We start from the raw sequence: 23,268 nt of genomic DNA on the forward strand, positions 1-23,268 counted from the left end.
CACCTCAAAATCGCTCTCACACTCCAATTGGAGGGCATTAGAATCTGTCCCCTCAGCAGAAGCGTTCCATGTCATTTTCCAAAACACAGAATCTCACCTTGGTTGTGTTGCCTATGGATTTCTAATCCTGAAAGGTCAATTTGCTGTGTTTTTTTTTTTTTTCTTTCATAATGGCTACTCTGTCCAAAATCTTGCTTGTATTGCATCAGAATACAAAAATTGGGAAGGAAGAAGGCAAAACCAACTCAGACCCCAAAAACATTTAGGAAATTGCCACACAAGAAACCACAAATCAGCTGAGGCACCCAAAACAATGACAGCAAGCCAGAAGAGGAGCAAGCCAACAGCTGTACCCTGTTTGAAAAAGAACCTTCCTCTTTTACCCTGAACTCAATATGCCAGCCTCAAAACCAAAGCTCACATCAGAAAATTCATTACAAACCATGATAAATAAGAAAAAAGAGAAAAAAGCCAAAAACATGCAAGAATCCATAATGATATAGGGCTTGATTTAGTCGCTAGGAAACGGCTCTTCCCGGATTCATCCACCCCTCCAGCTCACAGCCTGTGGAATTCTGACTGAATTAACCTGAAAATCACAGTGAAACTCAGTTTGGAGGCAATTAATATCTGTCACCTCAGCCAAAGTGTTCCATTTTATTTTCATAAACACAAAAACTCACCTTGATCATGTTACCTGTAGATTTCTAAGCTTCAAACGCCTATTTGTTGTGTTTTTTCTTTCATAATGGCTATTCTGTACAAACTTCTTTAAATTGCATCAGAATACAAAATTTGGGAAGGAAGAAGGCAAAGCCAACTCAGACCCTGAAAACATTTGGGAAATTGCCACACAAGAAACCACAAATCGGCTGAGGCACTCAAAACAATGACAGCAAGCCAGAAGTGGAGCAAGCCAACAGCTGTGCCCTGATTGAAAAACAACCTTCCTCTTGTGCCCTGAACTCAATATGCCAGCCTCAAAACCAAAGCTCACATCAGAAAATTCATTACAAACCATGATAAATAAGAAAAAAGAGAAAAAAGCCAAAGAAATGCAAGAATCCATAATGATATTGGGTTTGATTTAGTTGCAAGGAAACCGGCTGTTCCCAGATTCATCCACCACTAAAGCTGACTGCCTGTGGAATTCTGACTGAATTAACCTGACAATCGCAGTGAAACTCAAGAAACCAAATTTCAGCTGAGGCACCCAAAACAAAGACAATAGCCAGAATTGGAGCACACCAACAGCTGTGCCCTGTTTGAAAAAGACCATTCCTCAGGTGTCCTGAACTCTATATTGCAGTCTGAAAACCAAAGCTCACATCAGAAAATTCATTACAAACCATGATAAATAAGGGAAATGTGAAAAAGCCAAAGAAATGCAAGAGTCCTTTGTGATATTTGGCTGGATTTAGACACAAAGAAACTGGCTGTTTCCAGATTCATCCCCCCCTTCCACAGACTGACTTTGGAATTCTGATTGAATTCACCTCAAAATCGCTCTCACACTCCATTTGGAGGGAATTAGAATCTGTCACCTCAGCAGAAGCGTTCCATGTCATTTTCCAAAACACAGAATCTCATCTTGGTTGTGTTGCCTATGCATTTCTAATCCTGAAAGGTCAATTTGCTGTGTTTTTTTTTTTTCTTTCATAATGGCTACTCTGTCCAAAATCTTGCTTGTATTGCATCATACAAACTCTTGTTTGTATGGCGTCAGAATACAAAATTTGGGAAGGAAGAAGGCAAAACCAACTCAGACCCAGAAAACATTTAGGAAATTGCCACTCAAGAAACCAAGTCAGCTGAGGCACCCACAACAATGACAGCAAGCCAGAAGAGGAGCAAGCCAACAGCTGTACCCTGTTTGAAAAAGAACCTTCCTCTTTTACCCTGAACTCAATATGCCAGCCTCAGAACCAAAGCTCACATCAGAAAATTCATTACAAACCATGATAAATAAGAAAAAGGAGAAAAAAGCCAAAGAAATGCAAGAATCCGTAATGATATCGGGCTTGATATAGTCGCAAGGAAACCGGCTGCTCCCGGATTCATCCACCCCTCCAGCTGATTGCCTTTGGAATTTTGACTGAATTAACCTCAAAATAGCAGTGAAACTCATTTTGGAGACAATTAATATTTGTCACCTCAGCTAAAGTGTTCCATTTTATTTTGCAAAACACAAAAACTCACCTTGGTCGTGTTACCTGTAGATTTCTAAACTTCAAATGCCTATTTGTTGTGTTTTTTATTTCATAATGGCTATTCTACCCAAACTCTTGTTTGTATGGCGTCAGAATACAAAATTTGGGAAGGAAGAAGGGAAAAACAACTCAGACCCAGAAAACATTTAGCAAATTGCCACTCAAGAAACCACAAATCAGCTGAGGATCCCAAACAATGAAAGCAAGCCAGAATTGAGGCAGGCCAATAGCTGTGCCCTGTTTGAAACAGAACATTCCTCTTGCTCCCTGAACTCCATTTTGCAGCCTCAAAACCAAAGCTCATATCAGAAAATTCATTACAAACCATGATAAATAAGAAAAAGGAGAAAAAAGCCAAAGAAATGCAAGAATCCGTAATGTTATTGGGCTTGATTTAGTCACATGGAAGCCGGCTGTTCGCGGATTCATTCACCCCTCCAGTTGACTGCCTGTGGAATTCTGACTGAATAAACCTGAAAATCGCAGTGAAACTCAGTTTGGAGGCAATTAATATCTGTCACCTCAGCCAAAGTGTTCCATTTTATTTTCCAAAACACAAAAAATCACCTTGGTCATGTTACCTGTAGATTTCTAAGCTTCAAACGCCTATTTGTTGTGTTTTTTTATTTCATAATGGCTACTCTGCCCAAGCTCTTGTTTGTTTGGCGTCAGAATACAAAATTTCAGAAGGAAGAAAGCAAAACCAACTCAGACCCAGAAAATATTCAGGAAATTGCCGCTCAAGAAACCAAAAGTTAGCTGAGGCACCCAAAGCAATGACAGCAAGCCAGAATTTAGCAAGCCAACAGCTGTGCCCTGTTTGAAAAAGAACCTTCCTCTTCTGCCCTGAACTCAATATGAAAGCCTCAGAACCAAAGCTCACATCAGAAAATTCATTACAAACCATGATAAATAAGAAAAAGGAGAAAAAAGAAAAGAAAAGCAAGAATCCATAATCATATTGGGCTTGATTCAGTCGCAAGGAAACCGGCTGTTCCCGGAATCATCCGCCCCTCCAGCTGACTGCATGTGTAATTCTGACTGAATTAACCTGAAAATCGCAGTGAAACTCACTTTGGAGGCAATTACTATCTGTCACCTCAGCCAAAGTGTTCCATTTTATTTTCCAAAACACAAATCTCACCTTGGTCGTGTTACCTGTAGATTTCTAAGCTTCAAATGCCAATTTTTGTGTTTTTCTATTTCATAATGGCTACTCTGCCGAAACTCTTGTTTGTATGGCGTCAGAATACAAAATTTGGGTAGGAAGAAGGCAAAACCAACTCAGACCCAGAAAACATTTAGGAAATTGCCGCTCACAAACCACATATCGGCTGAGGCACCCAAAACAATGACAGCAAGCCAGAATTGGAGCAGGCCAACTGCTGTGCCCTGTTTGAAAAAGACCATTCCCCCGGTGCTCTGAACTCCATATTGCAGCCATAAAACCAAAGCTCACATCAGAAAATTCATTACAAACCATGATAAATAGGAAATCAGAGAAAAAAGCCAAAGAAATGCAAGAATCCATAATGACATTTGGCCTTATTAGTCACAAGGAAACCGGCTGTAGCTGGATTCATCCTCTGCTCCAGCTCACTGCCTGTGGAATTCTGACTGAATTAACCTGAAAATCGCAGTGAAACTCAGTTTGGAGGCAATTAATATCTGTCACCTCAGCCAAAGTGTTCCATTTTATTTTCCAAAACACAAAAACTCACCTTGGTCATGTTACCTGTAGATTTCTAAGCTTCAAATGCCTATTTGTTGTGTTTTTTATTTCATAATAGCTACTCTGCCCAAACTCTTGTTTGTATGGCGTCAGAATACAAAATTTGGGAAGGAAGAAGGCAAAACCAACTCAGACCCAGAAAACATTTAGGAAATTGCCACTCAAGAAACCAGAAATCAGCTGAGGCATCCAAAACAATGACAGCAAGCCATAATTGGAGCAAGCCAACAGCGGTACCCTGTTTGAAAAAGAACCTTCCTCTTTTACCCTGAACTCAATATGCCAGCCTCAGAACCAAAGCTCACATCAGAAAATTCATTACAAACCATGATAAATAAGAAAAATGAGAAAAAAGCCAAAGAAATGCAAGAATCTGTAATGATATCGGGTTTGATATAGTCGCAAGGAAACCGGCTGTTCCCGGATTCATCCACACATCCAGCTGACTGCCTATGGAATTCTGACTGAATTAACCTCAAAATAGCAGTGAAACTCATATAGGAGACAATTAATATCTGTCACCTCAGCCAAAGTGTTCCATTTTATTTTGCAAAACACAAAAACTCACCTTGGTCGTGTTACCTGTAGATTTCTAAGCTTCAAACGCGTATCTCTTGTGTTTTTTATTTCATAATGGCTATTCTACCCAAACTCTTGTTTGTATGGCGTCAGAATACAAAATTTGGGAAGGAAGAAGGCAAAACCAACTCAGACCCAGAAAACATTTCGCAAATTGCCACTCAAGAAACCACAAATCAGCTGAGGATCCCAAAACAATGAAAGCAAGCCATAATTGGGGCAGGCCAATAGCTGTGCCCTGTTTGAAACAGAACCTTCCTCTTGCTCCCTGAACTCCATATTGCAGCCTCAAAACCAAAGCTCATATCAGAAAATTCATTACAAACCATGATAAATAAGAAAAAGGAGAAAAAAGCCAAAGAAATGCAAGAATCCATAATGATATAGGGCTTGATTTAGTCGCTAGGAAACCAGCTGTTCCCAGATAAATCTACCCCTCCAGCTGACAGCCTGTGGAATTCTGACTGAATTAACCTGAAAATCACAGTGAAACTCAGTTTGGAGGCAATTAATATCTGTCACCTCAGCCAAAGTGTTCCATTTTATTTTCCAAAACACAAAAAATCACCTTGGTCGTGTTACCTGTAGATTTCTAAGCTTCAAATGCCTATTTGTTGTGTTTTTCATTTCATAATGGCTACTCTACCCAAACTCTTGTTTGTTTGGCGTCAGAATACAAAATTTGGGAAGGAAGAAGGCAGAACCAACTCAGACCCAGAAAACATTTAGGAAATTGCCACTCAAGAAACCAAGTCAGCTGAGGCATGCAAAACAATGACAGCAAGCCAGAATTGGAGCAAGCCAACAGCTGTGCCCTGTTTGAAAAAGAACCTTCCTCTTCTGCCCAGAACTCAATATGCCAGCCTCAGAACCAAAGCTCACATCTCAACATTCATTACAAACCATGATAAATAAGAAAAAGGAGAAAAAAGCAAAAGAAAAGCAAGAATCCATAATGATATAGGGCTTGATTTAGTCGCTAGGAAACCAGCAGTTCCAGGAATCATCCACCCCTCCAGCTGACTGCCTGTGGAATTCTGACAGAATTATCCTGAAAATCGCAGGGAAACTCAGTTTGGAGGCAATTAATATCTATCACCTCAGCCAAAGTGTTCCATTTGATTTTGCAAAACACAAATCTCACCTTGGTCGTGTTACCTGTAGATTTCTAAGCTTCAAACCCCTTTTGTTGAGTTTTTCTATTTCATAATGCCTACTCTGCCGAAACTCTTATTTGTATGGTGTCAGCATACAAAATTTGGGAAGGAAGAAGGCAAAACCAACTCAGACCCAGAAAACATTTAGGAAATTGCCACTCACAAACCACATATCGGCTGAGGCACCCAAAACAATGACAGCAAGCCAGAATTGGGGCAGGCCAATAGCTGTGCCCTGTTTGAAACAGAACATTCCTCTTGCTCCCTGAACTCCATTTTGCAGCCTCAAAACCAAAGCTCACATCAGAAAATTCATTACAAACCATGATAAATAGGAAATCAGAGAAAAAAGCCAAAGAAATGCAAGAATCCATAATGACATTTGGCCTTATTAGTCACAAGGAAACCGGCTGTTCCCGGATTCATCCTCTGCTCCACCTGACTGCCTGTGGAATTCTGACTGAATTAACCTGAAAATCGCAGTGAAACTCAGTTTGGAGGCAATTACTATCTGTCACCTCAGCCAAAGTGTTCCATTTTATTTTCCAAAACACAAAAACTCACCTTGGTTGTGTTACCTGTAGATTTCTAAGCTTCAAACGCCTATTTGTTGTGTTTTTTATTTCATAATGGCTACTCTGCCCAAACTGTTGTTTGTATTGCGTCAGAATACAAAATTTGAGAAGGAAGAGGGCAAAACCAACTCAGACCCAGAAAACATTTAGGAAATTGCTGCTCAGAATCCACAAATCGGCTGAGGCACGCAAAACAATGACAGCAAGCCAGAATTGGAGCAGGCCAACAGCTGTGCCCTGATTGAAAATCAACCTTCCTCTGGTGCCCTGAACTGAATATGCCAGCTTAAAACCAAAGCTCACATCAGAAAACTCATTACAAACCATGATACATAAGAAAAATGAGAAAAAAGCCAAAGAAATGCAACAATCCATAATGATATTGGGCTTGATTTAGTCAAAAGGAAACTGGCTATTCCCAGATTCATCCACCCCTCCAGCTGACTGCCTGTGGAATTCTGACGGAATTATCCGGAAAATCGCAGGGAAACTCAGTTTGGAGGCAATTAATATCTGTCACCTCAGCCAAAGTGTCCCATTTTATTTTCCAAAACACAAAAACTCACCTTGGTCGTATTACCTGTGGATTTCTAAGCTTCAAACGCCTATTTATTGTGTTTTTTTTTTATGGCAAAATGGCAAGTCTGTCCAAACTCTTTTTTGTATTGGGTCAGAATACAAAATTTTGGAAGGAAGAAGGAAAACCAACTCAGACGAACAAAACATTTAGGAAATTGATGCTCAAGAAACCTCAAATCGGCGGAGGCAACCAAAACAATGACAGTAAGCAAGAATTGGAGTAACCCAGCAGCTGTGCCCTGATTGAATAAGAACCTTCCTCTTGTGCCCTGAACTCCATATGCCAGCCTCAAAAACGAAGCTCACATCAGAAAATTCATTACAAACCATGATAAATCAGAAAAATGAGACAAAAGCCAAAGAAATGCAAGAATCCATAATGATGTTGGAATGGATTTAGTTTCAAGGAAACCGGCTGTTCCCAGATTCATCCACCCCTCCAGCTGACTGCCTGTGGAATTCTGACTGAATTAACCGGAAAATCGCAGTGAAACTCAGTTTGGAGGCAATTAATATGTCACCTCAGCCAAACTGTTCCATTTGATTTTCCAAAACACAAAAACTCACCTTGGTCATGTTACCTCTGGATTTCTAAGCTTCAAAACCTATTTGTTGTGTTTTTTATTTCATAATGGCCACTCTGCCCAAACTCTTGTTTGTATTGCGTCAGAATACAAAATTTGGGAAGGAAGAAGGCAAAACCAACTCAGACCCAGAAAACTTTTAAGAAATTGCTGCTCAAAAAACCTCAAATTGGCGGAGGCACCCAAAACAATGACAGCAAGGCAGAATTGGAGCAGGCCAACAGCTGTGCTCTGTTTGAAAAAGACCGTTCCCCCGGTGCCCTGAACTCCATATTACAGCCTCAAAACCAAAGCTCACATCAGAAAATTCATTACAAACCATGATAAATAAGAAAAATGAGAAAAAAGCCAAAGAAATCAAGAATCCATAATGATATTGGGCTTCATTTAGTCGCAAGAAAACGGGCTGTTCCCGGGTTCATCCACCCCTGCTGCTGACTGCCTGTGGAATTGTGACTGAATTAACCTGAAAATCTCAGTGAAACTCAGTTTGGAGGCAATTAATATCTGTCACCTCAGCCAAAGTGTTCCATTTTATTTTCCAAAACACAAAAACTCACCTTTGTTGTGTTACCTGTAGATTTCTAAGCTTCAAAAGCCTATTTGTGGTGTTTTTTATTTCATAATGGCTACCCTGCCGAAACTCTTGCTTGCATGGCGTCAGAATACAAAATTTGGGAAGGAAGAAGGCAAAACCAACTCAGACCCAGAAAACATTTAGGAAATTGCCGCTCAAGAAACCACAAATCGGCTGAGGCACTCAAAACAATGACAGCAAGCCAGAATTGGTGCAGGCCAACAGCTGTGCCCTGTTTGAAAAAGACCATTCCTCAGGTGCCCTGAACTCCATACTACAGCCTCAAAACCAAAGCTCACATCAGAAAATTCATTACAAAGCATGCTATATCAGAAAAAGGAGAAAAAAGCCAAAGAAATGCAAGAATCAAGAATGATATTGGGCTTGATTTAGTCGCAAGGAAACCGGCTGTTCCCGGATTCATCCACACCTCCAGCTGACTGCTTGTGGAATTCTGACTGAATTCACCTGAAAATCACAGTGAAACTCAGTTTGGAGGCAATTAATATCTGTCACCTCAGCCAAAGTGTTCCATTTTATTTTCCAAAACACAAAAACTCACCTTGCTCGTGTTACCTATGGATTTATAAGCTTCAAAACCTATTTGTTGTGATTTTATTGCATAATGGCTACTCTGCCGAAACTCTTGTTTGTATGGCGTCAGAATACAACATTTGGGAAGGAAGAAGGCAAAACCAACTCAGACCCTGAAAACATGTAGTAAATTGTCGCTCAAAAGACCAATAATCGGCTGAGGCACCCAAAACAATGACAGCAAGGCAGAATAGGAGCAAGTCAACAGCTGTGCACTTTTTGAAAAATAACCTTCCTCCGGTGCCCTGAACTCCATATTGCAGCCTCAAAACCAAAGCTCACATCAGAAAATTCATTACAAACCATGATAAATAAGAAAAATGAGACAAAAGCCAAAGAAATGCAAGAATCCATAATGATATTGGGCTTGATTGAGTCGCAAGGAAATTGGCTGTTCCCAGATTCATCCAACCCTCCAGCTGATGCCTGTGGAATTATGACTGAATTAACCGGAAAATCGCAGTGAACCTCAGTTTGGAGGCAATTAATATCTGTCACCTCAGCCAAAGTGTTCCATTTTATTTTCCAAAATCAAAAACTCACCTTGGTCTCGTTACGAGTAGACTTATAAGCTTCAAACGCCTATTTGTTGTGTTTTTTATTTCATAATGACTACTCTGTCCAAACTCTTGTTTGTATTCCATCAGAATACAATATTTGGGAAGGAAGAAGGCAAAACCAACTCAGACCCAGAAAACATTTAGGACATTGCCGCTCAAGATACCAAAAGTCAGCAGAGGCTCCCAAAACAATGATAGGAAGCCAGAATTGGAGCAAGCCAACATCTATACCCTGTTTGAAAAAGACCATTCCTCAGGTGCCCTGAACTCAATATTGCAACCTCAAAACCAAAGCTCACATCAGAAAATTCATTACAAACCTTGATAAATAAAAAATGAGAAAAAAGCCAAAGAAATGCAAGAATCCATAATGATATTGGGCTTGATTTAGTCGCAAGGAAACCGGCTGTTCCCGGATTCATCCACACCTCCAGCTGACTGCCTGTGGACTTCTGACTGAATTCACCTGAAAATCGCAGTGAAACTCAGTTTGGAGGCTATTAATATCTGTGACCTCAGCCAAAGTGTTCCATTTTATTTTCCAAAACACAAAAACTCACCTTGGTCGTGTTACCTGTATTTTTCTAAGCTTCAAACGCCTTTTTGTTGTGTTTTTTATTTCATAATGGCTACTCCGCCCAAACTCTTGTTTGTATGGCGTCAGAATACAACATTTGGGAAGGAAGAAGGCAAAACCAACTCAGACCCAGAAAACCTTTAGGAAATTGCCGCTCAAGAAACCACAAATCGGCTGAGGCACTCAAAACAATGACAGCAAGCCAGAATTGGAGCAGCACAACAGCTGTGCCCTGTTTGAAAAAGACCATACCTCTGGTGCGCAGAACGCCATATTACAGCCTCAAAACCAAAGCTGACATCAGAAAATTCATTACAAACCATGATAAATAAGAAAAATGAGAAAAAAGCCAAAGAAACGCAAGAATCCATAATGACATTGGGCTTGATTCAGTCGCAAGGAAATGGGCTGTTCCTGGATTCATCCACCCCTCCAGCTGACTGCCTGTGGAATTCTGACTGAATTAACCTGAAAATCGCAGTGAAACTCAGTTTGGAGGCAATTAATATCTGTAACCTCAGCCAAAGTGTTCCATTTCATTTTCCAAAACACAAAAACTCACCTTGGTCGTGTTACCTGTAGATTTCTAAGCTTCTAACACCTATTTGTTGTGTTTTTTATTTCATAATGGCTGCTCTGTCCAAACTCTTGTTTGTAATGCGACAGAATACAAAATTTTGGAAGGAAGAAGGCAAAACCAACTCAGACCCAGAAAACATTTAGGAAATTGCCACTCAACAAACCAAAATTGAGCTGAGGCATGCAAAACAATGACAGCAAGCCAGAATTGGAGCAAGCCAAGAGCTGTGCCCTGTTTAAAAAAAAAAACCTTCCTCTTATGCCCTAAACTCCATATTGCAGCCTCAAAACCAAATCTCACATCAGAAAATTCATTACAAAGCAGGATAAATCAAAAAATGAGAAAAATGCCAAAGAAATACAGGAGACCTTTCTGATATTGGGCTGGATTTAGTCGCAAGGAAACCGGCTGCTCCCAGATTCATCCACCCCTCCTGCTGACTGCCTGTGGAATTCTCACTGAATTAACCTGAAAATCGCAGTCAAACTCAGTTTGGAGGCCATTAATATCTGTGACCTCAACAAAGTGTTCCATTTTATTTTCCAAAACACAAATACTCACCTTGGTCGTGTTTCGAGTAGACTTATAAGCTTCAAACGCCTATTTGTTGTGTTTTTTATTTCATAATGACTGCTCTGTCCAAACTCTTGTTTGTATTCCATCAGAATACAAAATTTGGGACGGAAGAAGGCAAAACCAACTCAGACCCTGAAAACATTTAGGACATTGTGGCTCAAGAAACCACAAATCGGCTGAGGCACCCAAAACAATGACAGCAAGCCAGAATTGGAGCAAGCCAACATCTATACCCTGTTTGAAAAAGACCATTCCTCCGGTGCCCTGAACGCCATATTGCCGCCTCAAAACCAAAGCTCACATCAGAAAATTTATTACAAACCATGCTAAATAAGAAAAAGGAGAAAAAAGCCAAAAAAATGCAAGAATCCATAATGATATTGGGCTTGATTTAGTCGCAAGGAAACCAGCTGTTCCCGGATTCATCCACCCCTCCAGCTGACTGCCAGTGGAATTATGACTGAATTAACCTGAAAATCGCAGGGAAACTCAGTTTGGAGGCAATTAATATCTGTCACCTCAGCAAAAGTGTTCCATGTCTTTTTACAAAACACAAAATCTCACCTTGGTCGTGTTACCTGTAGCTTTCAAAAGCCTATTTGATGTGTTTTTTATTTCATAATGTCTATTCTGTCCAAACTCTTGTTTGTATTGCGTCACAATACAAAATTTGGGAAGTAAGAGGACAAAACCATCTGAGACTCAGAAAACGTTTAGGAAATTGCCACTCAAGAAACCTCAAATCGGCGGAGGCACCCAAAACAATGACAGCAAGCCAGAATTGGAGCAAGCCAGCAGCTGTGCCCTGATTGAAAAAGACCATTCCTCCGGTGCCCTGATCTCCATATTGCAGCCTCAAAACCAAAGCTCACATCAGAAAATTCATTACAAACCTTCATACATAAGAAAAATGAGAAAATACCCAAAAATGCAAGAATCCAGAATGATATTGGTCTGGATTTCTTTGCAAGGAAACCGGCTGTTCCCGGATTCATCCAACCCTGCAGCTGACTGCCTGTGGAATTCTGACTGAATTAACCTGAAAATCGCAGTGAAACTCAGTTTGGAAGCAATTAATAACTGTCACCTCAGCTAAAGTGTTCCACTTTATTTTCTAAAACACAAAAACTCACCTCGGTCGTGTTACCTGTAGATTTCTAAGCTTCAAATGCCTATTTGTTGTTTTTTTTGTTTCATAATGGCTACTCTGCCCAAACTCTTGTTTGTATTTGGGCAGAATACAAATATTGGGAAGGAATAAAGCAAAACCAACTCAGACCCAGAAAACATTTAGGAAATTGCCGCTCAAGCAACAAAGGGCCGCTGAGGAACCCAAATCTTTGAAAGCAAGACAGAATTGGAGCAAGCCAACAGCTGTGCCCTGATTGAAAAAGACCATTCCTCCGGTGTCCTGAACTCGATATTGCAACCTCAAAACCAAACCTCAGATCAGAAAATTCATTACAAACCATGATAAAAAAGAAAAATCAGAAAAAATCCAAAGAAATGCAGGAGTTCTTAGTGATATTGGGCTTGATTTATTCCCTTGTTAATGGCTGTTTCCAGATTCTTCTACACCTCCCAGCTGAGTGTCTGTGGTTTCTGACTGAATTAAAATGAAATTCGCTGTGAAACTCGGTTTGGAGGCAATTAATATCTGTCACCTCAGCAAAAGTGTTCCATGTCTTTTTACAAAACACAAAATCTCACCTTGGTCGTGTTACCTGTAGGTTTCAAAAGCCTATTTGATGTGTTTTTTATTTCATAATGTCTACTCTGTCCAAAGTCTTGTTTGTATGCCATCAGAAAAGAAAATTTGGGAAGGAAGACGGCAAAACCAACTCAGACCCAGAAAACATTTAGGAAATTGCCAATCAAGAAACCGAAAGTCAGCTGAGGCACCCAAATAAATGGCAGCAAGCCAGAATTGGAGCAGGCCAACAGCTGTGCCCTTATTGAAAAAGACCATTCCTCCGGTGCCCTGAACTCCATATTGCAGCCTCAAAACCAAAGATCACATCAGAAAATTCATTACAAACCATGATAAATAAGAAAAATGAGAAAAAAGCCAAAGAAATGCAAGAATCCATAATGATATTGGGCTGGATTTAGTCGCAAGGAAACCGGCTGTTCCCGGATTCATCCACCCCTCCAGCTGACAGCTTGTGGAATTCTGACTGAATTAACCTGAAAATCGCAGTGAAACTCAATTTGGAGGCAATTAATATCTGTCACCTCAGCCAAAGTGTTCCATTTGATTTTCCAAAACACAAAAACTCACCTTGGTTGTGTTACCTGTAGATTTCTAAGCTTCAAACGCCTATTTGTTGTGTTTTTTATTTCATAATGGCTACTCTGCCCAAACTTTTGTTTCTATTGCATCAGATTACAAAATTTGGGAAGGAAGAAGGCAAAACCAACTCAGACCCAGAAAACATTTAGGAAATTGCCGCTCAAGAAACAAAGGGCCGCTGAGGAAGCCAAAACCTTGAAAGCAAGACAGAATTGGAGCAAGCCAACAGCTGTGCCCTGATTGAAAAAGACCATTCCTCCGGTGTCCTGAACTCGATATTGCAACCTCAAAACCAAACCTCAGATCAGAAAATTCATTACAAACCATGATAAATAAGAAAAATCAGAAAAAATCCAAAGAAATGCAGGAGTTCTTAGTGATATTGGGCTTGATTTATTCCCTTGTTAATGGCTGTTTCCAGATTCTTCTATACGTCCCAGCTGAGTGTCTGTGGTTTCTGACTGAATTAAAATGAAATTCGCTGTGAAACTCGGTTTGGAGGCAATTAATATCTGTCACCTCAGCAAAAGTGTTCCATATCTTTTTCCAAAGCACAAAATCTCACCTTGGTCGTGTTACCTGTAGCTTTCAAAAGCCTATTTGATGTGTTTTTTATTTCATAATGTCTATTCTGTCCAAAACCTTGCTTGTGTTACGTCAGAATACAAAATTTGGGAAGGAAGAGGACAAAAACAACTGAGACTCAGAAAACGTTTAGGAAATTGCCACTCAAGAAACCTCAAATCGGCGGAGGCACCCAAAACAATGACAGCAAGCCAGAATTGGAGCAAGCCAGCAGCTGTGCCCTGATTGAAAAAGACCATTCCTCCGGTGCCCTGAACTCCATATTGCAGCCTCAAAACCAAAGCTCACATCAGAAAATTCATTACAAACCATGATAAATAAGAAATATCAGAATAAAGCCAAAGAAATGCAAGAATCCATAATGATATTGGGCTTCATTTAGTTGCAAGGAAACCGGCTATTCCCGGATTCATCCACCCCTCCAGCTGACTGCCTGTGGAATTCTGACTGAATTAACCTGAACGGAGGCAGTTAATATCTGTCACCACAGCCAACTTGTTCCATTTGATTTTCCAAAACACAAAATCTCACCTTGGTCGTGTTACCTGTAGCTTCAAAAGCCTATTTGTTGTGTTTTTTATTTCCTAATGGCTACTGTGTCCAAACTCTTGTTTGTATTGTGTCAGAATACAAAATTTGGGAAGGAAGAAGGAAAACCAACTCAGACCAAGAAAACATTTAGGATATTGATGCTCAAGAAACTTCAGATCGGCGGAGGCACCCAAAACAATGACAGCAAGCCAGAATTGGAGCAACCCAACAGCTGTGACCTGATTGAATAAGAACCTTCCTCTTGTGCCCTGAACTCCATATGCCAGCCTCAAAACCAAAGCTCACATCAGAAAATTCATTACAAACCATTAAAATTAAGAAAAATGAGAAAAAGGCCAAAGAAATTCAAGAATTCATAATGATATTGGGCTTGATTTAGTCGCAAGGAAACCGTATATTCCCAGATTCATCCACCTCTCCAGCTGATGCCTGAGGAATATTGACTGAATTAACCTGAACGGAGGCAGTTAATATCTGTCACCACAGCCAAAGTGTTCCATTTCATTTTCCAAAACAAAATCTCACCTTGGTCGTGTTACCTGTAGCTTTCAAAAGCCTATTTGATGTGTTTTTTTTATTTCATAAAGGCTATTCTGTCCAAACTCTTGTTTGTGTTGCGTCAGAATACAAAATTTGGGAAGGAAGAGGACAAAACCAACTGAGACTCAGAAAACGTTTAGGAAATTGCCACTCAAGAAACCTCAAATCGGCGGAGGCACCCAAAACAATGACAGCAAGCCAGAATTGGAGCAGGCCAACAGCTGTGCCCTGATTGAAAAAGACCATTCCTCCGGTGCCCTGAACTCCATACTGCAGCCTCAAAACCAAAGCTCACATCAGAAAATTCATTACAAACCATTATAAATCAGAAAAATGAGAAAAAAGCCAAAGAAATGCAGGAGTTCTTAGTGATATTGGGCTTGATTTATTCCCTTGTTAATGGCTGTTTCCAGATTCTTCTATACGTCCCAGCTGAGTGTCTGTGGTTTCTGACTGAATTAAAATGAAATTCGCTGTGAAACTCGGTTTGGAGGCAATTAATATCTGTCACCTCAGCCAAAGTGTTCCATTTTATTTTCCAAAACTCAAAAACTCACCTTAGTCTTCTTACCTGTAGATTTCTAAGCTTCAAATGTCTATTTGTTGTGTTTTTTATTTCATCATTGCTACTCTGTCCAAACTCTTGTTTGTATTGCGTCAGAATACAAAATTTGGGAATAAGAAGGAAAAACCGTGTCAGACCCAGAAAACATTTAGGAAATTGCCACTCAAGAAACCAAAAGTCAGCTGAGGAACCCACAACAATGACAGCAAGCCAGAATTGGAGAAAGCCAACAGCAGTGCCCTGATTGAAAGAGAACCTTCCTCTTGTGCCCTGAACTCAATATGCCAGCCTCAAAAGCAAAGCTCACATCAGAAAATTCATTACAAACCATGATAAATAAGAAAAATGAGAAAAAAGCCAAAGAAATGCAGGAGTTCTTAGGGATATTGGGCTTGAATTATGGCCATGTAAACGGCTGTTTCCAGATACATCCACACCTCCCAACTGAGTGTCTTTGGTTTCTGAAGGAATTAACAAAAAAATCGCAGTGAAACTCGGTTTTGGAGGCAATTAATATCTGTCACCTCAGCCAGAGTGTTCAATTTTTCTTTCGAAAACACAAAAACTTACCTTGCTCGTGTTACCTGTACATATATAAGCTTCAAACGCATATTTGTTGTGTTTTTTATTTCATAATGGCTACTCTGTCCAAACTCTTGTTTGTATTACGTCAGAATACAAAATTTGGAAAGGAAGAAGGCAAAACCAACTCAGACCCAGAAAACATGTAGGAAATTGCCGCTAAAGAAACCAAAAACAGCTGAGGCACGCAAAACAATGACAGCAAGCCAGAATTGCAACAAGCCAACAGCTGTGTCCTGTTTGAAAAAGACCATTGATCCGGTGCCCTGAACTCAATATGCCAGCCTCAAAACCAAAGCTCACATCAGAAAATTCATTACAAACCATGATAAATCAGAAAAATGAGACAAAAGCCAAAGAAATGCACGAGTTCTTAGTGATATTTGGCTGGATTTAGACACAAGGAAACTGGCTGTTTAAAGATTCATACCCACCTTCCACTGACTGACTTTGGAATTCTGATTGATTTCACCTCAAAATTGCACTCACACTCAATTTGGAGGGAATTAGAATCTGTCCCCTCAGCAGAAGGGTTCCATGTCATTTTCCAAAACACAGAAACTAATGTTGATCATGTTGCCAGTAGATTTCTAATCCTGAAAGGGCAATTTCTGTGTTTTTTTTTTTTCTTTCATAATGGCTACTCTGTCCAAATCTTGCTTGTATTGCATCAGAATACAAAATATGGGAATAAGAAGGCAAAACCGACTCAGACCCAGAAAACATTAAGGAAATTGCCGCTCAAGAAACCACAAATCGGCTGAGGTTCCCAAAACAATGACAGCAAGCCAGAATTGGAGCAAGCCAACAGCTGTGCCCTGATTGAAAAAGAACCTTCCTCTTGTGCCCTGAACTCAATATGCCAGCCTCAAAACCAAAGCTCACATCAGAAAATTCATTACAAATCATCATAAATAAGAAAAAAGAGAAAAAAGCCAAAGAAATGCAAGAATCCATAATCATAGTGGCTTGAATTAGTTGCAAGGAAACCGGCTGTTCCCGGATTCATCCACCCCTCCAGCTGACTGCGTGTGGAATTCTGACTGAATTAACCTGAAAATCGCAGTAAGACTGAGTTTGGAGGCAATAATATCAGTCACCTCAGCCAAAGTGTTCCATTTGATTTTCCAAATCACAAAAACTCACCTTGGTCGTGTTACCCTTAGATTCATAAGCTTCAAACGCTAATTTATTGTTTTTTTTTTTTTTTATTTCATGATGGCTACTCTGTCCAAACTCTTGTTTGTATTGCGTCAGAATACAAAATGTGGGAAGGAAGAAGGGAAAACCAACTCAGACCCAGAAAACATTTAGGAAATTGCCGCTCAAGAAACCACAAATCGGCTGAGGCACCCAAAACCTTGAAAGCAAGACAGAATTGAAGCAAGCCAACAGCTGTGCCCTGATTGAACAAGACCATTAATCCAGTGCCCTGAACTCCATATTCCATCCTCAAAACCAAAGCTCACATCAGAAAATTCATTACAAACCATGATAAATAAGGGAAATCTGAGAAAGCCAAAGAAATTCAAGAGTCCTTTGAGGTATTTGTCTGATTTAGACACAAAGAAACTGGTTGTTTAAAGATTCATCCCCCCCTTCCACAGACAGACTTTGGAATTCTGATTGAATTCACCTCAAAATCGCACTCACACTCAATTTGGAGGGAATTAGAATCTGTCCCCTCAGCAGAAGGGTTCCATGTCATTTTCCAAAACACAGAAACTCATCTTGGTCGTGTTGCCTATAGATTTCTAATCCTGAAAGGGCAATTTGCTGTGTTTTTTTTTTCTTTCATAATGGCTACTCTGTCCAAATCTTGCTTATGTTGCATCAGAATACAAAATTTGGGAATAAGAAGGCAAATCCGACTCAGACCTAGAAAACATTTAGGAAACTACAACACAAGAATCCACAAATCAGCTGAGGCACCCAAAACAATGACAGCAAGCAGAATTGCAGCAAGCCAACAGCTGTGCCCTGATTGAAAAAGAACCTTCCTCTTGTGCCCTGAACTCCATATTGCAGCCTCAAAACCAAAGCTCACATCAGAAAATTCATTACAAACCATGATAAATAAGGGAAATCTGAGACAGCCAAAGAAATTCAAGAGTCCTTTGTGGTATTTGGCTGGATTTAGACACAAAGAAACTGGTTGTTTAAAGATTCATCCCCCCCTTCCACAGACAGACTTTGGAATTCTGATTGAATTCACCTCAAAATCGCACTCACACTCAATTTGGAGGGAATTAGAATCTGTCCCCTCAGCAGAAGTGTTCCATTTCATTTTCCAAAACACAGAAACTCATCTTGGTCGAGTTGCCTGTAGATTTCTAATCCTGAAAGGGCAATTTGCTGTGTTTTATTTTTTTTTTCTTTTATAATGGCTACTCTGCCAAAATCTTGCTTGTATTGCATCAGAATACAAAATTTGGGACGGAAGAAGGCAAAAACGACTCAGACCCAGAAAACATTTAGGAAATTGCCGCTCAAGAAACCACAAATCGGCTGAGGCACCCAAAACAATGACAGCAAGCCAGAATTGCAGCAAGCCAACATCTGTGCCCTGATTGAAAAAGAACCTTCCTCTTGTGCCCTGAGCTCAATATACCAGCCTCAAAACCAAAGCTCACATCAGAAAATTCATTACAAACCATGATAAATAAGAAAAATGAGAAAAAAGCCAAAGAAATGCAGGAGTTCTTAGTAATATTGGGCTTGATTTATTGCCATGTAAACGGCTGTTTCCAGATTCATCCACACCTCCCTGCTGAGTATCTGTGGTTTCTGACTGAATTAACCTGAATATCGCAGTGAAACTCGGTTTGGAGGCAATTAATATCTGTCACCTCAGCCAAAGTGTTCCATTTTATTTTCCAAAACTCAAAAACTCACCTTAGTCTTCTTACCTGTAGATTTCAAAACTTCAAATGCCTATTTGTTTTGTTTTTTATTTCATAATGGCTACTCTGCCCAAGCTCTTGTTTGTATTGCGTCAGAATACAAAATTTGGGAAGGAAGAAGGCAAAACCAACTCAGACCCAGAAAGCATTTAGGAAATTGCCACTCAAGAATCCAAAAGTCAGCGGAGGAACCTACAACAATGACAGCAAGCCAGAATTGGAGCAAGCCAACATCTGTGCCCTGATTGAAAAAGAACCTTCCTCTTGTGCCCTGAGCTCAATATACCAGCCTCAAAACCAAAGCTCACATCAGAAAATTCATTACAAACCATGATAAATAAGAAAAATGAGAAAAAAGCCAAGGAAATGCAGGAGTTCTTAGTAATATTGGGCTTGATTTATTGCCATGTAAACGGCTGTTTCCAGATTCATCCACACCTCCCAGCTGAGTGTCTGTGGTTTCTGACTGAATTAACCTGAAAATCGCAGTGAAACTCGGTTTGGAGGCAATTAATATCTGTCACCTCAGCCAAAGTGTTCCATTTTATTTTCCAAAACTCAAAAACTCACCTTAGTCTTCTTACCTGTAGATTTCTAAGCTTCAAATGCCTATTTGTTGTGTTTTTTATTTCATCATTGCTACTCTGTCCAAACTCTTGTTTGTATTGCGTCAGAATACAAAATTTGGGAATAAGAAGGAAAAACCGTGTCAGACCCAGAAAACATTTAGGAAATTGCCACTCAAGAAACCAAAAGTCAGCTGAGGAACCCACAACAATGACAGCAAGCCAGAATTGGAGAAAGCCAACAGCTGTGCCCTGATTGAAAAAGAACCTTCCTCTTGTGCCCTGAACTCCATATGCCAGCCTCAAAAGCAAAGCTCACATCAGAAAATTCATTACAAACCATGATAAATAAGAAAAATGAGAAAAAAGCCAAAGAAATGCAGGAGTTCTTAGGGATATTGGGCTTGAATTATGGCCATGTAAACGGCTGTTTCCAGATTCATCCACACCTCCCAACTGAGTGTCTTTGGTTTCTGAATGAATTAACAAAAAAATCGCAGTGAAACTCGGTTTTGGAGGCAATTAATATCTGTCACCTCAGCCAGAGTGTTCAATTTTACTTTCGAAAACACAAAAACTTACCTTGCTCGTGTTACCTGTACATATATAAGCTTCAAACGCATATTTGTTGTGTTTTTTATTTCATAATGGCTACTCTGTCCAAACTCTTGTTTGTATTACGTCAGAATACAAAATTTGGGAAGGAAGAAGGCAAAACCAACTCAGACCCAGAAAACATGTAGGAAATTGCCACTAAAGAAACCAAAAACAGCTGAGGCGCGCAAAACAATGACAGCAAGCCAGAATTGCAACAAGCCAACAGCTGTGTCCTGTTTGAAAAAGACCATTGATCCGGTGCCCTGAACTCAATATGCCAGCCTCAAAACCAAAGCTCACATCAGAAAATTCATTACACACCATGATAAATAAGAAAAATGAGAATAAATCCAAAGAAATGCAAGATTCCATAATGATATTAGGTTTGATTTAGTCGCAAGGAAACCGGTTGTTCCCAGATTCATCCACCCCTCCAGCTGACTGCCTGTGGAATTCTGACTGAATTAACCTGAAAATCACAGTGAAACTCAGTTTGGAGGCAATTAATATCTGTCACCACAGCCAAAGTGTTCCATTTTATATTCCAAAACACAAAAACTCACCTTGGTCATGTTACCAGTAGATGTCTAAGCTTCAAACGCCTATTTGTTGTGTTTTTTATTTCATAATGGCTACTCTGTCTAAACTCTTGTTTGTATTGCGTCAGAAGCAACATTTGAAGGAAGAAGGCAAAACCAACTCAGACCCAGAAAACATTTAGGAACTTGACGCTCAAGAAAGCAAACTCAGCTGAGGCACCCAAACCAATGACAGTAAGCCAGAATTGGAGCAAGCAAAGGTCTGTGCCCTGATTGAATATGGCCATTCCTCCGGTGCCCTGAACTCCATCTTGCAGACTCAAAACCAAAGCTCACATCAGAAAATTCATTACAAACCATCATAAATAAGAAAAATGAGAAAAAAGCCAAAGAAATGCAAGAATCCATAATGATATTGGGCTTGATTCAGTCGCAAGGAAACCGGCTGTTCCCAGATTCATCCACCCCTCCATCTGGCTACCTGTGGAATTCAACTGAATTAACCTGAACATCGCAGTGAAACTCAGTTTGGAGGCAATTAATATCTGTCACCTCAGTCAAAGTGTTCCATTTGATTTTCCAAAACACAAAAACTCACCTTGGTCGTGTTTTCTGTACATGTATAACCTTGAAATGCTTGTTTGTTGTGTTTTTTATTTCATAATGGCTACTCTGCCGAAACTCTTGTTTGTATTGCATCAGAATACAAAATTTGGGAAGGAAGAAGGAAAAACCAACTCAGACCCAGAAAACATTTAGGAAAATGCCGCTCAAGAAACCACAAATCGGCTGAGGCACCCAAAACAATGACAGCAAGCCAGAATTGGAGCAAGCCAACAGCTGTGCCCTGATTGAAAATGACCATTCCTCTTGTGCCCTGAACTCCATATGCCAGCCTAAAAACCAAAGCGCACATCAGAAAATTCATTACAAACCGTGATAAATAAGAAAAATAAGAGCCAAAGAAATGCAAGAATCCATAATGATATTGGGCTTGATTTAGTCGCAAGGAAACCGGCTGTTCCCGGATTCATCTACCCCTCCAGGTGACTGCCTGTGGAATTCTGACTGAATTAACCTGAATATCGCAGTGAAACTCAGTTTGGAGGCAATTAATATCTGTCACCTAGCCAAAGTGTTCCATTTGACTTTCCAAAACACAAAAACTCACCTTGGTCGTGTTACCTGTAGATTTCTAAGCTTCAAACGCCTTTTGGTTGTGTTTTTCATTCCATAATGGCTACTCTGTCCAAACTCTTGTTTGTATGCCGTCAGAATACAAAATTTGGGAAGGAAGAAGGCAAAACCAACTCAGACCCAGAAAACATTTAGGAAATTTCCACTCAAGAAACCAAAAGTCAGCTGAGGCTCCCAAAATAATGACAGCAAGCCAGAATTGGAGCAAGCCAACAGCTGTGCCCTGATGGAAAAAGGCCATTCCTCTGGTGCCCTGAACTCCATATTGCAGCTTCAAAACCAAAGCTTACATCAGAAAATTCATTACAAACCATGATAAATAAGACAAATGAGAAAAAAGACAAAGAAATGCAAGAATCCATAATGATATTGGGCTGGATTTATTCGCAAGGATACCGGCTGTTCCCAGTTCATCCACCCCTCCAGCTGACTGCCTGTGGAATTGTGACTGAATTCACCTGAAAATCGCAGTGAAACTCAGTTTGGAGGTAATTAATATCTGTCACCTCAGCCAACGTGTTCCATTTGATTTTCCAAAACACAAAACCTCACCTTGGTCATGTTACCTGTAGATTTCTAAGCTTCAAATGCCTATTTGCTGTGTTTTTCATTACAAAATGGCTGCTGTGCCCAAACTCTTGTTTGTATGGCGTCAGAATACAAAATTTGGGAAGGAAGAAGGCAAAACCAACTCAGACCCTGAAAACATGCAGGAAATTGCTGCTCAAGAAACCAAAAGTCAGCTGAGGCACTCAAAACAATGACAGCAAGCCAGAATTGGAGCAGGCCAACAGCTGTGCCCTGTTTGAAAAAGGCCATTCCTCCGGTGCCCTGAACTGCATATTGCAGCCTCAAAACCAAATCTCACATCAGAAAATTCATTACAAACCTTGATAAATAAAAAATGAGAAAAAAGCCAAAGAAATGCAAGAATCCATAATGATATTAGGTTTGTTTTATTCGCATGGAAACCGGCTGTTCCCAGATTCATCCACCCCTCCAGCTGACTGCCTGTGGAATTCTGACTGAATTAACCTGAAAATCGCAGTGAAACTCAGTTTGGTAGCAATTAATATCTGTCACCTCAGCCAAAGCGTTCCATTTTATGTTCCAAAACACAAAAACTCACCATGGTCGTGTTACCTGTAGATTTCTAAGCTTCAAAATCCTATTTCTTGTGGTTCTTATTTCATAATGGCTACTCTGCCCAAACTCTTGTTTCTATGGCATCAGAAAAGATAATTTGGGAAGGCAGACAGCAAAGCCAACTCAGACCCAGAAAACCCATAATGATATTGGGCTGGATTTATTCGCAAGGATACCGGCTGTGCCCAGATTCATCCACCCCTACAGCTGACTGCCTGTGGAATTGTGACTGAATTCACCTGAAGTCAGCCGCGGCACCCAAAACAATGACGGGAAGCAAGAATTGGAGCAGGCCAACAGCTGTGCCCTGTTTGAAAAAGACC

The sequence above is a fragment of the Oryctolagus cuniculus genome, chromosome 18, assembly GCF_051225735.1.
Source record: "Oryctolagus cuniculus isolate XC-2025 breed Fujian yellow rabbit chromosome 18, ASM5122573v1, whole genome shotgun sequence".
Classification (NCBI taxonomy): domain Eukaryota; kingdom Metazoa; phylum Chordata; class Mammalia; order Lagomorpha; family Leporidae; genus Oryctolagus; species Oryctolagus cuniculus.